The following is a 13,642-nucleotide window of genomic DNA, read 5'->3' as shown; positions in this document are numbered from 1 at the left end:
GCAGCACAGCCAATGGGTGTGATGTGAGGGTAGGACTCCTCCACTTTAGACCAAGCAGCCTTCATGTACGCAGCATTGTCTGTCACCAGCGCAAATTCCTTATGTGGTCCAAGGTCATTGATGACTGCCTTCAGCTCATCTACAATGTAGAGACCGGTGTGTCTGTTGTCCCTTGTGTCTGTGCTCTTGTAGAATTACTGGTTGAGATGTAGTTAAATATTCCTTGCCCACGAACATTCAACCACCCATCAGAGATGATTGCAATACAGTCTGCTTTCTCTATGATTTGCTTGACCTTCACTTGAACTCTGCATCTAGCAAATGAGTAGATAAAGTATGTCTGGTTGGAGGGGCCTTTGCTGGGCGAAGAACATTCAGAAATCTCTTCCAATACACATTATTGGAAGAGTATCAGAGGTGAACCAGTTGCATACACAGCTCGAACAAAACATTGATAATTTCTTTGACCACATTCCTCCATTGAGTCAAAACAACTTCTGATTCCAGGAGGTTGTCAGAGGTTGCTTGTTGTGAGCACTAAAGGAACTTTATGCACTTGGCCAGATGATTCTGCATCTGTTGCATTCTTCACATATGATTTGGCACAGTATTTGCAAATGTACACAGCTTTTCCTTCTACATTAGCTGCAGTGAAATGTCTCCACACATCAGATAGTGCCTGTGGCATTTTCCTGTAAAGATGAGGGCTAATTTTTTTTATTTTTTTTAAATAGAAAAAAAAAATACAATTCCATGTACAGATAAATAGTTAAGCAGTTTGATTAAACTCCTCCTTCATAAGATAAATGTTTAAAATGAAACATGGAAACAGGTGAACTAACACTCAGTTAGCAGGCTCAATCAAGTGAAATCCCACATGGTAGCAAAAACTAACTAGCAGAAATTGTTAAGTTAGAAATGATTTAAACACTTTGCTGTAGGCCACCATTTACTAGTTAACAAAAAATAATGTATATCATGTAAAATATTCACCCCACCCAGTATTGTGATCAAAACTTACCAGAAAGCATGTAGTCCTTGGCTCAGACAGTGTAGTAGTGTGGGCTCAATAGCAACTCAGTGTGCAAGCTCTTGAGAATCAGCTGTACATGTGATGAAGAATGCACTGTGCATGCAGAGGGTTGCAACTCCACTGAATTGGGGAAGGTTTAACCAAAATATGCCACAAGATCTAGATTTGCCTTGTGTATCCCACAAAAAAGTTCAGTTAAAAGCTAAAATTCTTGATGAATTTAAGCTAAATGAACTTCCCATGGAAAATTTCCCCAAAAATTCTGGATATTTACCATGAGGTTTCCGACCTATTGCAACCCTACACGCACACCAAATACACAACACAGAAATACACACACACACACACACACACACACACACACCACACCTGCTAAGCTTCCCAATAAAGCAATAAAAATATTAAAGTATCCCAGAAAAGTGCTAAAGAACGTTAACATGAGAAGCGTGGAAGTGGGCAGATTTCCTTGTCCTTTCATCAGCAGTGATTCTGGGCAGCTCCATAATAAGAGATGTTTTTGTACCAGGAATGGTCACAATGCCTTATCCCAGAGCTCGAGTAAATTATAATTGCAGCTCAATGTGTAACTTTTGTTGACAATTGCGATACCTTTTTGGAAACAAAACACATTCTATAAGGAGGATGGGATCCACCCAAATCATATGGGATCCAGTTTCCTTTCACAGCACTATAAGGCTGCAATGAGACTAGAGGTCAACTGATTAATCTGCATTTTTGGATGCCGATTACATTGCAATCCACAAGGAAACTGCGTGGCAGGCTGACCTGTTACATGAGTGCAGCAAGGAGCCACGGTACGTTGCTAGCTAGCATTAAACTTATCACTAGTTAACTGCACATGGTTTAACTAGCTTGTCCTGGGTTGCATATAGTCAATGCGGTGCCTGTTAATTTATCACCGAATCACAGCCTACTTTGACAAACGGGTGAGGCTTTCATAAAAGCGCATTTGCGAAAAGCATAATCGTTGCACCAATGAACCTAAACACAAACATCAATGCCTTTCTTAAAATCAATACACAAGTATATATTTTTTTAGTTAAAAGAAATTCATGTTAGCAGGCAATATTAACTAGTGAAATTTCAGTACAAGCAGAGTCAGGGTATATGCAGCAGTTTGGGCCACCTGGCTCGTTGCGAACTGTGTGAAGACCATTTCTTCCTAACAATGACTAATTCATTTGCCAGAATTATGACATAACATTGAAGTTTGCGCAATGTAACAGCAATATTTAGACTTAGGGTTGCCACCCGTTTGATAAAATATGGAAGAGTTACGTATTTCACTGAAAGAATAAACGTTTTGTTTTCGAAATGATAGTTTCCGGATTTGACCATATTAATGACCCAAGGCTTGTATTTCTGTGTGTTATATCCTAGTTAAGTGTATGATTTGATAGAGCAGTCTGAGCGGTGGTAGGCAGCAGCAGGCTCGTACGCATTCAAACAGCACTTTCCTGTGTTTGCCAGCAGCTCTTCGCAATGCTTGAAGCACAGCGCTTTATGACTTCAAGCCTATCAACTCCCAAGATAAGGCTGGTAATACTATAATGCCTATAAGAACATCCAATAGTCAAAGGTATGAGAAATAAAAATGGTATAGAGAGAAATAGTATTATAATAATTACAACCTAAAACGAAGAATCATGTTAAAAGGAACCACCAGCTTTCATATGTTCTCATGTTCTGAGCAAGGAACTTAAACGTTAGCTTTCTTACATGGCACATATTGCACTTTTACTTTCTTCTCCAACACTTTGTTTTTACATTATTTATTTGAGACGGAATTGATTTTATTTATGTGCTATATTAAATTAAAATAAGTGTTCATTCAGTATTGTTGTAATTGTCATCTCAGACATATAAAAACGTGTGTGTGTGTGTGTGTATATATACACACACACAAACACACACACACACACACACACACACATACATACATACATACATACATACATACATTATAAGTAACCTAATGTGTCCCTTTAACTGCCCTGGAATGCCTCTACTGATCCTACAGCTATTGTATGCAGTAATCATGTACCTATGAACCAGATTTATACTGTTAGCATTAAATCTGTGTGCCCTCGGAGGAAGTCCACTGAGCAGTGCACACTGCACTAACAAAGAACATGAGCACAGCTGCTTCTAAGATTCCCATTAAAGCAATGAAAGCAAGTAAGCATCCCAGAAGAAAAGTGTTCAAAATAGCCCATGTTAACAAATGTAGCTTAATTAAGAAACAAGGTTAATGAAATCAATAATTTGCTAGTAACAGATGTAGGGTTGCAAAGGGTCAGGAACGTTCCGTTAAATTTCCGGAATTCTGGAAATTTTCCAGGGCAAATTAAGCCTGGGAATTTAGCTTAAATTCATCAAAAAAAGTTAGCTTATCACAGCAACCCTTTTTTGTGGGATACACAAGGCAATTATAGGTCTTGTGGTATATTTTGGTTAACCTATCCCCAAGCTACCTCACCAAGCAAAGTGAGAAGAACAAGAGCACCACATTGAAGCTGCCCAGCAACACCCGTTAGGGTGGTGTTGTCATCATGTTTGACAGTTTCCTGGAGGGGAAGGAGTCTCTCCAAGAAATGGCCATATCAGTTTGCCAATAGGGACAGCCCCATCAAGAGGATCCTCCAGGATGATGTATTTTGGGAGAGAGTGGTAAGCAGTCTGAAACCTATAGCAGTAGCCATTGCACGGATTGAGGGAGACAATGCCATCCTGTCAATCAAGAAAAAGCTTCAAACTGTAACTAGCGCCTGCAACCTGGTTCAGGTTATCAGTTAACCTACCATGGTAGTTACAAACAATACAGGAAATTAAAACATGTTGATTTAATCACATCTTTACTAATGCTGCAGAAATGAGCTTGAAAGCAGTATCCAGATCCATCGGATATAGTGATCACAATACAGTAGCCATCTCTAGGAAAACTTAAGTTCCAAAGGCTGGGCCTAATATAGTGTATAAGTGTATTTTGTATTGATTCCTGTTATTGATGTAAAGAATCTGTTGGTCCGTGGTGTGTAATGAGGAGCAAACAGATACTGTACTTGACAATTATGAAATTGCTTATTCCAGTTGATAATAAGCATTAAGAAAATGACTGAAAACTTACATCCTGTGGATTGATGAGGAAATGAAAAATGGTATGGTTGAGAAGGATGAGGCAATAATGAACGGCAAATAAGTCTGGCTGCACAACCGATTGGCAGACTTATTGCAAAATCATGTGGTTAAACTGAATACAAATAATTAACTACACTATGAAACAAAGACATTAAATATAGAATGATAGTAAAAAGCTTTGGAGCACCTTAAATTACATTTTGGAAAAAAGGCAAACTCCATCATTCATTGAATCAATTCATCGCAACACCAACTGATAATGTCCACTACTTCAATTATTTTTTAATTGGCAAGATTAGCAAACATAGGCATGACATGCCAGTAATAAATACTGACACTATGCATCAAAGTATATCTGACCAAATTATTATAGACAAGCATTGTAATTTTTCATTCTGTAAAGTTATTGTGGAAAAGGTGAAAAGTATTGTCTATCATCAATGACAAGCCACGGGGCGGCAGGGTAGCCTAGTGGTTAGAGCGTTGGACGAGTAACCGAAAGGTTGCAAGTTTGAATCCCCAAGCTGACAAGGTACAAATCTGTCGTTCTGCCCCTGAACAGGCAGTTAACCCACTGTTCCTAGGCCGTCATTGAAAATAAGAATTTGTTCTTAACTGACTTGCCTAGTAAAATAAAGGTAAAATAAAAAATGACAAGCCACGGGGCTTGAATTACTGAGGATAATAGAGGACGATATTGCCACTCCTATTTGCCATATTTCCAATTTAAGCCTACTAGAATGTGTCCCCCCCCAGGGTTGGAGGGAAACAAGTCATTCCGCTACCTAAGAATAGTAAAGCCCCCTTTACTGGCTCAAATAGGTAACCAATCAGCCTGTTACCAAGCATTAGTCAACTTTTGGAAACAATTGTTTGACCAGATGTTAATCTGTTTACTGTAAAATAGCATTCCAAGACTTTCATCACACTTATAGTGAAGGACATTCAACAAGATCAGCACTTACACAAATGACTGATTGGCTGAGAGAAAGAGATGATAAAAACATTGTGGGGGCTGTTTTGTTAGACTTCAGTGTGGCTTTTGACATTATCAACCATAGTCTGCAGCTAGAAAAATGTACGTGTTATGGCTTTACACCCCCTGCTATACTGTGGATGAAAAGTTACCTGCCTAACAGAGCACAGAGGGTGTAATTAAATGGAAGCCTCTTCAACATAATCCAGGTAGAATTAAGAAATCCCCAGGGGAGCGAGCGGTCTACTTTAAAAAATATTTACTAACGACAAGCATAAAGCCAGTGTGTCTATGTAAGGGAAAGATACCTAATCAGTTGTACAGCTGAACATATTCAACGGAAATGTGTCTTCCGTATTTAACCCAACCCCTCTGAATCAGAGAAGTGTGAGGGGCTGCCATAATCGACAACATGTCGTTGGCACCCGAGGAACAGTGGGTTAACTGTCTGGCTCAGGGGCAGAACGACAGATTTTTACCTTGTCAGCGCGGGGATTCGGTAACCTTCCGGTTACTGGCCCAACCACTAGGTTACCTGCCGCCCCTATGCGGACGACTCAACACTATACATGTCAACTTCTACAGCGACTTAAATGACTGCAACACTTAAGAGTTGCAGTTCGTTTCAGAATGGGTGGCAAAGAATAAGTTGGAGTTACCCTAGATTGTAAACTGTCATGGTCAAATCATATTGATATAACAGTAGCTAAGATGGGGAGAAGTTAGTCTATAATAAAGCGCTGCTCTACCTTAACAGCACTATCAAAAAAGACAGGTCCTACAGGCCCTAGTTGTCACACGTGGACTACTGTTCAGTCGTGAGGTCAGGTGCCACAAAGAGGGACTTAGGAAAATTGCAATTGGCTCAAAACAGGGCAGCCCTTGGACGTACACATTAATAACATGCATGTCGATCTCTCATGGCTCAAAGTGGAGGAGAGAGTGACTTAATCACTACTTGTATTTGTGAGAGGTATTGGCATGTTGAATGCACCGAGCGGTCTGTTTAAACTATTGGCACACAGCTCAGACACCCATGCAGACCCCACAAGACATGCCAGAGGTCTCTTAAAAGTCCAAGTCCAGAGCAGACTATGGGAGAAGCACAGTACTACATAGAGCCATGAATACATGGAACTATATTCCACATCAAGTAACTCGTGCAAAAAAACGATGAAAATACACCTTATGGAACAGCAGGGACTGTGAAGCAACTCAAACATAGGCACAGACACATGTATATATACACACAGTAACATACACACCATGCAGACACAGATTCTGTGTTGTAGATATGTGGTAGTAGAGTAGGAGCCTGAGGGCATTCTGCTGTGAATGTATTGTAATGTTTTTAAAATTGTACAAGTGCCTTCATTTGACTGGACCCCAGGAAGACTATCTGCTGCCAACGGAGCTCCATCATAAATACACACACCTGGCAGGAGATGGGGGAGAGGTTCTCCTGACAAATAAGAAGCCGGTCTTCAGCTGTGGCTACAGGGATGGTGTCAAAGTACTTCATCCTCATCTCTGTAAATGTTTTTGAATGAGAATCCCATCATGTGAACACGGACCTGTGTGTGTGCTGAGATCTGGTGTTTATGCTATATTCATGTTGTCAGAGAAGAGACATGAAGACTCATCACTTCAACAGCACTCTTTGCTGCCCTCCCCCAGTTTCTATCTCAGACTGCACACTGCTGCCCTCACCATCTCCTCATCCGTCTTCAGGGTGACCTTGAAGATGTCCCCCTGCTCCATTTGGGCCAGGAAAAAGAACAGACTTGGTCTTGTGGGTGGCTGAGCAGACGAAGATCATGCCTCTCAGAATCATCCAGGTCATTCTGTGTTTAGGGCAAAATAAAGAATGAGGGCACTGTGTGGATAGTATCAATAACTTAAAACTGATCCATACAAACATTCACAAATTCAATGCGACTGGTCTGGTTAGCCAAGTCCTTTGTTAGTACATTTTTTACTCAACTTTACAGAAACTCACCCTTCTGCGTGGGATGGGACAGCGAATGTCAGGCTGATTGCCAAAGTTTTTGTAGGTAATGTAGTTCTCTGAACAGATGAAAACCCCACTAGGACCATGAGAGCCTCCAGGAACTGGACAAAAGAGGGGGTCATGATGACACAATGTTTACACTAGGGATGCAAATTAACTGACCCTCATTAACCGGTCAACAAACATTTTTTTTCCAAACAGTAAAATACTATCAGAGACCTGTATATAATGATGAGATGCTTGTCTCCACCCTAACAATAAGAGTTATTCCAAGGTGGGGAGGCAGGCGACAAGTTTAGGCCCAAAATAAAGACCAAACACGCATTGGGATTATTTGGGACCAATTTTGGTCGAGAGCGAAACCTCTCGCTTCGCCTCTTCCTCTCCGATACCAAGCACACATACAACGAGTTTAACAGAAACATGCAACAATAGAAAACCTACAGTCCTCCAGTCAAAAGACTACAGCCTATTACTAAACATGCAACTGCTGTAATGAAGCAGCTACTAAAACAATTTTCAAACATTATCAAAAAGCAATTCATGGGAAAACAGTTCTAAACAGCACATGTAACAAATCAGTTAGAAATTTAGAAAGAGGGGAATTTAATAGTAACTAGGATTCGGAAAGTATTCAGACCCCTTGACTTCCCCACATTAGAATACGGCTGTAACATAACAAAAAATAGATTAAATCGTCCCCCGCCAATCTACATACCATACCCCATAATGACAAAGCAAAAACAGTTTTTTTTTTTTTAAGTATATGGAAATATCACATTTCCATAAGTATTCAGACCCTTTACTCAGTACTTTGCTGAATCACCAGTATGACGCTACAAACTTGGCACACCTATATTTGGTGGAGCTCCTCCCATTCTTCTCTGCATATCCTCTCAAGCTGTCAGGTTGGATGGGGAGCGTCGATGCAGTTATTTTCAAGTCTCTTCGGAGATATTCGATCAGGTTAAAATGTGGGCTCTGGCTGGGCTACTCAAGAACTTTCAGAGACTTGTCCCGAAGCCACTCCTGCGTTGTCTTGGCTGTATGCTTAGGGTTGTTGTCCTGTTGGGAAGGTGAACATTCGCCCGTCTGAGGTCCTGAGCGCTCTGGAGCAGGTTTTCATCAAGGATCTTTCCTTTGATCCTGACTAGTCTCCCAGTCCCTGCCACTATAAAACATCCCCATAGCATGCTGCCACCACGCTTCACCTTAGGGATGGTGCCAGGTTTCCTCCAGACATGACACTTCAGGCCAATGAGTTCAAGCAGAATTTCATCAGACTAGGGAATCTTGTTTCTCATGGTCAGATTCCTTTAGGTGCCTTTTGGCAAACTCCAAGCTGGCTGTCATGTGCTGCAGGGTGCACCTGTGTTCAAATTCGAGTCTCATAGCAAAGGTCTGAATATTTATGTAAATACGGTATGCTTTTATTTGTAATAAATGTGCAAAAAATATTTAAACTGTTTGCTTTGTCATTATCGGGTAGTGTGTGTAGGTTGAGGGAAAATGTTTTAATTAATATATTTTATTACAAGGCTGTAACGTAACAAAATGTGGAAAAAGTCAAGGGCTCTGAATACTTTCCGAATGCACCACATGTGTACAACTTCATGAGCTGGATTGCTCGTCCACACAATTGTTTTATTTTATTTTGCGCTCATTAGCATATTTAGCTAGCAGCCTCCATGAAAATTTGCTATTACTTGTGCTAATGTGTTAGCATTCTGGTAACATGTGCTTAATGGTCTATTTTGTGTTTTTGTGACGATATGAAAATCTGGAAACTGCCCAACCCTAGTTGCTAATATGACTAGGACTGTGCCTTTGGCTTCTTATATGAAACCAAATAGAACAGGAGAGAAATGCTGGTTAATGGCATGAGGAAGTTTTGATAAAATAATTGCCTCAACATTTATGGCTAGATTTTCGCAAGGCTACTTTGAAGCAAGACATGCCTCATTTGACATTAAGTAAAAGGTTTAGCTTTCAAACAATTACTGCCTCAAGCTCACATTTTAATTGTGGCTATCAAAGTTCAACATGCGATTGCATTTAGAATTGTTATTTGTTGCTCAATGACTGGGTTTACAGAAGCAGGTTTCACTCCATTACATGCTTTTTGACGAGCTCTCGCGCTATTCCGCTCCTCAAACTAGGCTCCAATTGCAATAAATAAGATGCATGACCACTAACAAAAATACACGCGCCAATTTAATTCCACACAATTATGCAAATGACCCTAGAGACCGATAAATACATTTGACTGGTCGTGCTTTCGGCAGCTAACCGATTAACATACCTGGTTTACACTGTAGTGTTACAAAAAACAATCCAGGCTTTGAAGGCACTAACAGAACAGCTACAACAGTGAGCTTGTTTGTGTTGAAATCAGAAGCTCTCTCCAGTGGATAGTCAGGGAAGAGACCCAATAATCACGTCAACCCAAATTTTCTGCACAGGCTCTCTCTCTCTCTCTCTCTCTCTATAGTGGCACTGTGGCCATTTCCCAGCCAGTGGGTGTGCAGTCATCCAAACAATGAGGACTAATCTTCACCCCAGCAGGAAGAAGTGAGGAGCAATGCGCAAGGGCAGACCTCATCAGTAGAACACAAGAGGAAAGGCTGCAAACAACTCATAACCTGGCTCTGACCACCCTCTACTGGAAATAATAAGTAGCTACCTGTGATGAGGAAGTTGCCATGCTCCTCCAGGGCCTCGCTGTACTTGCACACCAAGTGGTTCAGACCGAGGTCCAACTCATAGAAGGTCAGTGTCTGCTGGGTATTGGATGCAGCCTCTCCAGTGGGGTCATTGTCAGCTTCCTGGACGGAGGTAGAAGTAATAGGTCACATGCTGTGGGTCAGTGGAAACAAAGAGGACGGATGAGGATTTACAGGACAGCTGTAGTAGCAGAGCAGCTGTGTGGGGATCAGAGGTGTCTAAGCTCTCTCCAGTGGTTTGTCAGAGAAGAGACATGAAGACTCATCATTTCAACAACACTTGGGTGGGTAGAGAGCGAATAAAGTAGCAGCACATCTGAGTCTGTGTAAAGAAGTCCAGGTATGTGGAACGTAACAAGAGTGCATGAGCCAATTCACATATCATAGGGGTCAGTGCTGGGCTCTCACCTCATAGTCAGTCTCTAGACAGGCAAACATTGGGTTCTCAAAGCCCACGTCCACTCCTACCACGTGGTACACCAGCAGGTTGGCCTTGTGAGCCTCCAGGGGAGAGGAGATGGTGAGACGTGCTGCTGCATCTCTGTTCAGGATGTATACCAGCTTCTGCTTCTCAATGGCACTTGGAAACACAGAGGTAATCAGTAAACTACAACACCTGGAAACAAATGTAAATCAGTAAACTCGGAGATGAAAACCGTCCATTGCAATAGGGGATTATCCCATCAAGTCATAGATGTCAACAACAAAAATGACCGTTATCAACACTTTCCAAAACAATCTCTCACAGTTCTCGGAGCTTATTTACCCATCATGACTGCCCTGCCCTTGGGGTCGACGGCAAGGAACTGTCCAGGGATGATGCGACGACAGCCACTCTTGCCAAAGGTCTCCTGATGGATCTTCTCAAACGTGTTATTGGAAAGGTGGTACTCCAGGATCACGATGAGGCCCGAGTCACTGCCCACCTCAATGTAGTCTAGGGATGAAAAGCACAAATGTCTCAAAAGAGATTTCAAAAACAGAGTTTTTCAACCACATACATAGAAAATATGAATCTACATTACACACAGCAACTACTCTTGACGCCAAGATTGAGTCATATCTATATACCAAAATGCAATCTCAGGTGTACAGGCAGACACACATACATACATAACACACACCTTTAGTTCCTCCAGTCAGCCTGAAGGCCATAAGGGAGCAGATATTGCCAAACACCTCCATGGTGAGCAGGGTATGAACCTTCCCTGGGTTGGCATCTAGACGCAGGAGCTCGATGATCTTCCCGCCAAGAAACAACTCTCCTGCATCTTGGTTCCCGCAAGGCAAGTCAATAAATATTCCCAAAACTGATCATATGTGACAAATTTATACAGTATATACACTCAGGGTGAAAGTAGATTTATTCCTGGTACGGGACCTCTTCAGTGTGCACACACTTGTACTTTTCTGTGTTTCATTCTAAACATAGCATTACATATAGAATCCATATGAATTTAATAGGATCTCTGTGGGCCTAATAGTAAAGATTAGTCATTTAATTCAAACATGTATTACCTTTCAAATGTGGCATTACCAAAAACCAGTTATGATGTTTTCATCTGATTGTCAAACAATTTCAAAAGGCACCTACCCACTTTTGTACACAAAAATAATTCCAGCATCCATACAGTGGACTGTGCACCTACCATTTTAGAAATGCAAACAAAAACATCTTACAAAACACCAAAAAGGTTCATGAATGACATTCAGTGATGGCCTTTCATCAAGCATACACTTGCAACCTGAATTGGTGCATCAACTGCACGTTCAAATCCATTCGCTCATTTTCCATGTGACTGACATGCAGTAATGACAGTGTGAAAGCTTCCAGTTCTTGGCATATATGTTTTAATTGTGATAGGCTCATGGTCAACCAGTATGGTGGAGCTACACTATTTATTCTGCCATTACTCTGTTTCGGTTTACTTTCACCCCATATAAACACTCAGGGATGAGCAAGCAAAAGAGGGGATGTTACACTAACTGCCCAAAAGTATGTGGACACCTGCCCATTAATATGAAGTTGGTTCCCCCTTTGCTGCGATAACAGCCTCCACTCTTCTGGGAAGGCTTTCCACTAGATGTTGGAACATTGCTGCAGGGACTTGCTTCCATTCAGCCACAAGAACATTAGTGAGGTCGGGCACTGATGTTGGGCGATTAGGCCTGGCTTGCAGTCGGTGATCCAATTCATCCCAAAGGAGTTTAATGGGGTTGAGGTCAGGAATCTGTGCAGGCCAGTCAAGTTCTTCTACACTGATCTCGATAAACCATTTCTGTATGGACCTTGCTTTGTGCACGGTGGCATTGTTATGCTGAAATAAGAAAGGGCCTTCCCCAAACTGGGCATGGTGATCTTGGGCTTGTGTTGCAGCTGCTTGTGAATGGAAATTCATTTCATGAAGCTCTCGAAGAACAGTTATTGTGCTGACGTTGCTTCCAGAGGCAGTTTGGAACTTGGTAGTGAGTGTTGCAACCAAGGACAGACGATTTTTTAAAGTGCTACAGCACTCGGCGGTCCCATTCTGTGAGTTTGTGTAGCCTATCACTGCTCATAGACATTTCCACTTCACAATAACAGAACTGACTTGTTGGAAAGGCGCCATGGTTTGAAAGTCACTGAGCTCTTCAGTAAAACCATTCTACTGACAATATTTGTCTATGGAGATTGCATGGCTGTGCTCGATTTTATACACCTGTCAGCAACGGGTGCGGCTGAAGTAGCCGAAAGTGTGTCCACATACTTTTGTATATAATGTGTATGTACCTGAGAAGTTGCCATGGATGGCGTAAGTGACGCCAGCAGCAAGCTGCGGGGTCAGGTTATACAGAAACAGTGTCTGTTTCGCAACCTTCAGGTGCAGGTGAAATAGGCCACAGCTGTGGGAGAAAGGATTAGTAAAGTGTTGCACACAAACAAAGTTTCGCATTGTTGGAAGTGTTAAAACATAACTAGCAACCTAGCTTTTATATGACAGGGTATCAATTGGCTAGAGACCTCAGCTCTCATAATGCAACAAAGTAATGATCGTCGTTGATACTGCACATACATTTGCAAGAAAAGCATTTCGTCATCTGTTGACGATAGTTAACTAGTCAACATTTATTACAAACAAAACCATAACTATTTAGATAAGTTAAACTACTGTAGCTAGCTAAGGTTAGCAAGCCAACTTTGTTAAGTGGATTGTACACAAACCCACTGGTCGCTGCTGCAACTAGCCAGGTCCGACTTTACCAAGGAAAACACAAGAACAGGGGCCTGTTGCACAAAAGTAGAATTAAGACATCCGGGATAAATGACTCAGCTGAGCTCAATGAAGCCAAAACATGTGCGTCCAGGCTTAATTGGTTGCACAAAGACCAAGCCAGGATGAGCAGACACGGATTCATTAAGCCAGGTGAAACCAATCCTGGGATAGGTGCGCGCTCACGGCTCACTCAAATAGACCCCGCCACAGATCACAGATTAACTGATTTACCATGGCAACTAGAGCCGCGTACTTTTCCCCGTCGGAAGCACAAATCCTCATGGAGGCATACGAGGAGGTAAAAGATATAATTAAGAAGAAAGGCAACACCGCCACAGTGATAAAGCAAAGAGAAAAAGCGTGGCAAAGTATTGCAGACCGCCTGAATGCGTAAGTAGTGCACAATTACACACTCACCGCTCCGCTGAAACATCACAATTACAATTCAAATATTTAATTCACATCTCCAAAAATGCAGTTGTACTG

The 13,642-nt window shown here is 41.7% G+C and overlaps 1 pseudogene; it reads right to left on the bottom strand.

Moving 5' to 3' along the window:
• Positions 1-13,158, bottom strand: part of LOC135525017 (splicing factor 3B subunit 3-like) — a 32,512-nt pseudogene extending 19,354 nt beyond the window's left edge.
• Positions 13,159-13,642: the final 484 nt, after the last annotated feature.

The sequence above is a fragment of the Oncorhynchus masou genome, chromosome 31 (genome assembly GCF_036934945.1).
Source record: "Oncorhynchus masou masou isolate Uvic2021 chromosome 31, UVic_Omas_1.1, whole genome shotgun sequence".
NCBI classification, from domain to species: Eukaryota; Metazoa; Chordata; class Actinopteri; order Salmoniformes; family Salmonidae; genus Oncorhynchus; species Oncorhynchus masou.
This window is presented reverse-complemented; position numbering and strand designations above follow the sequence as displayed.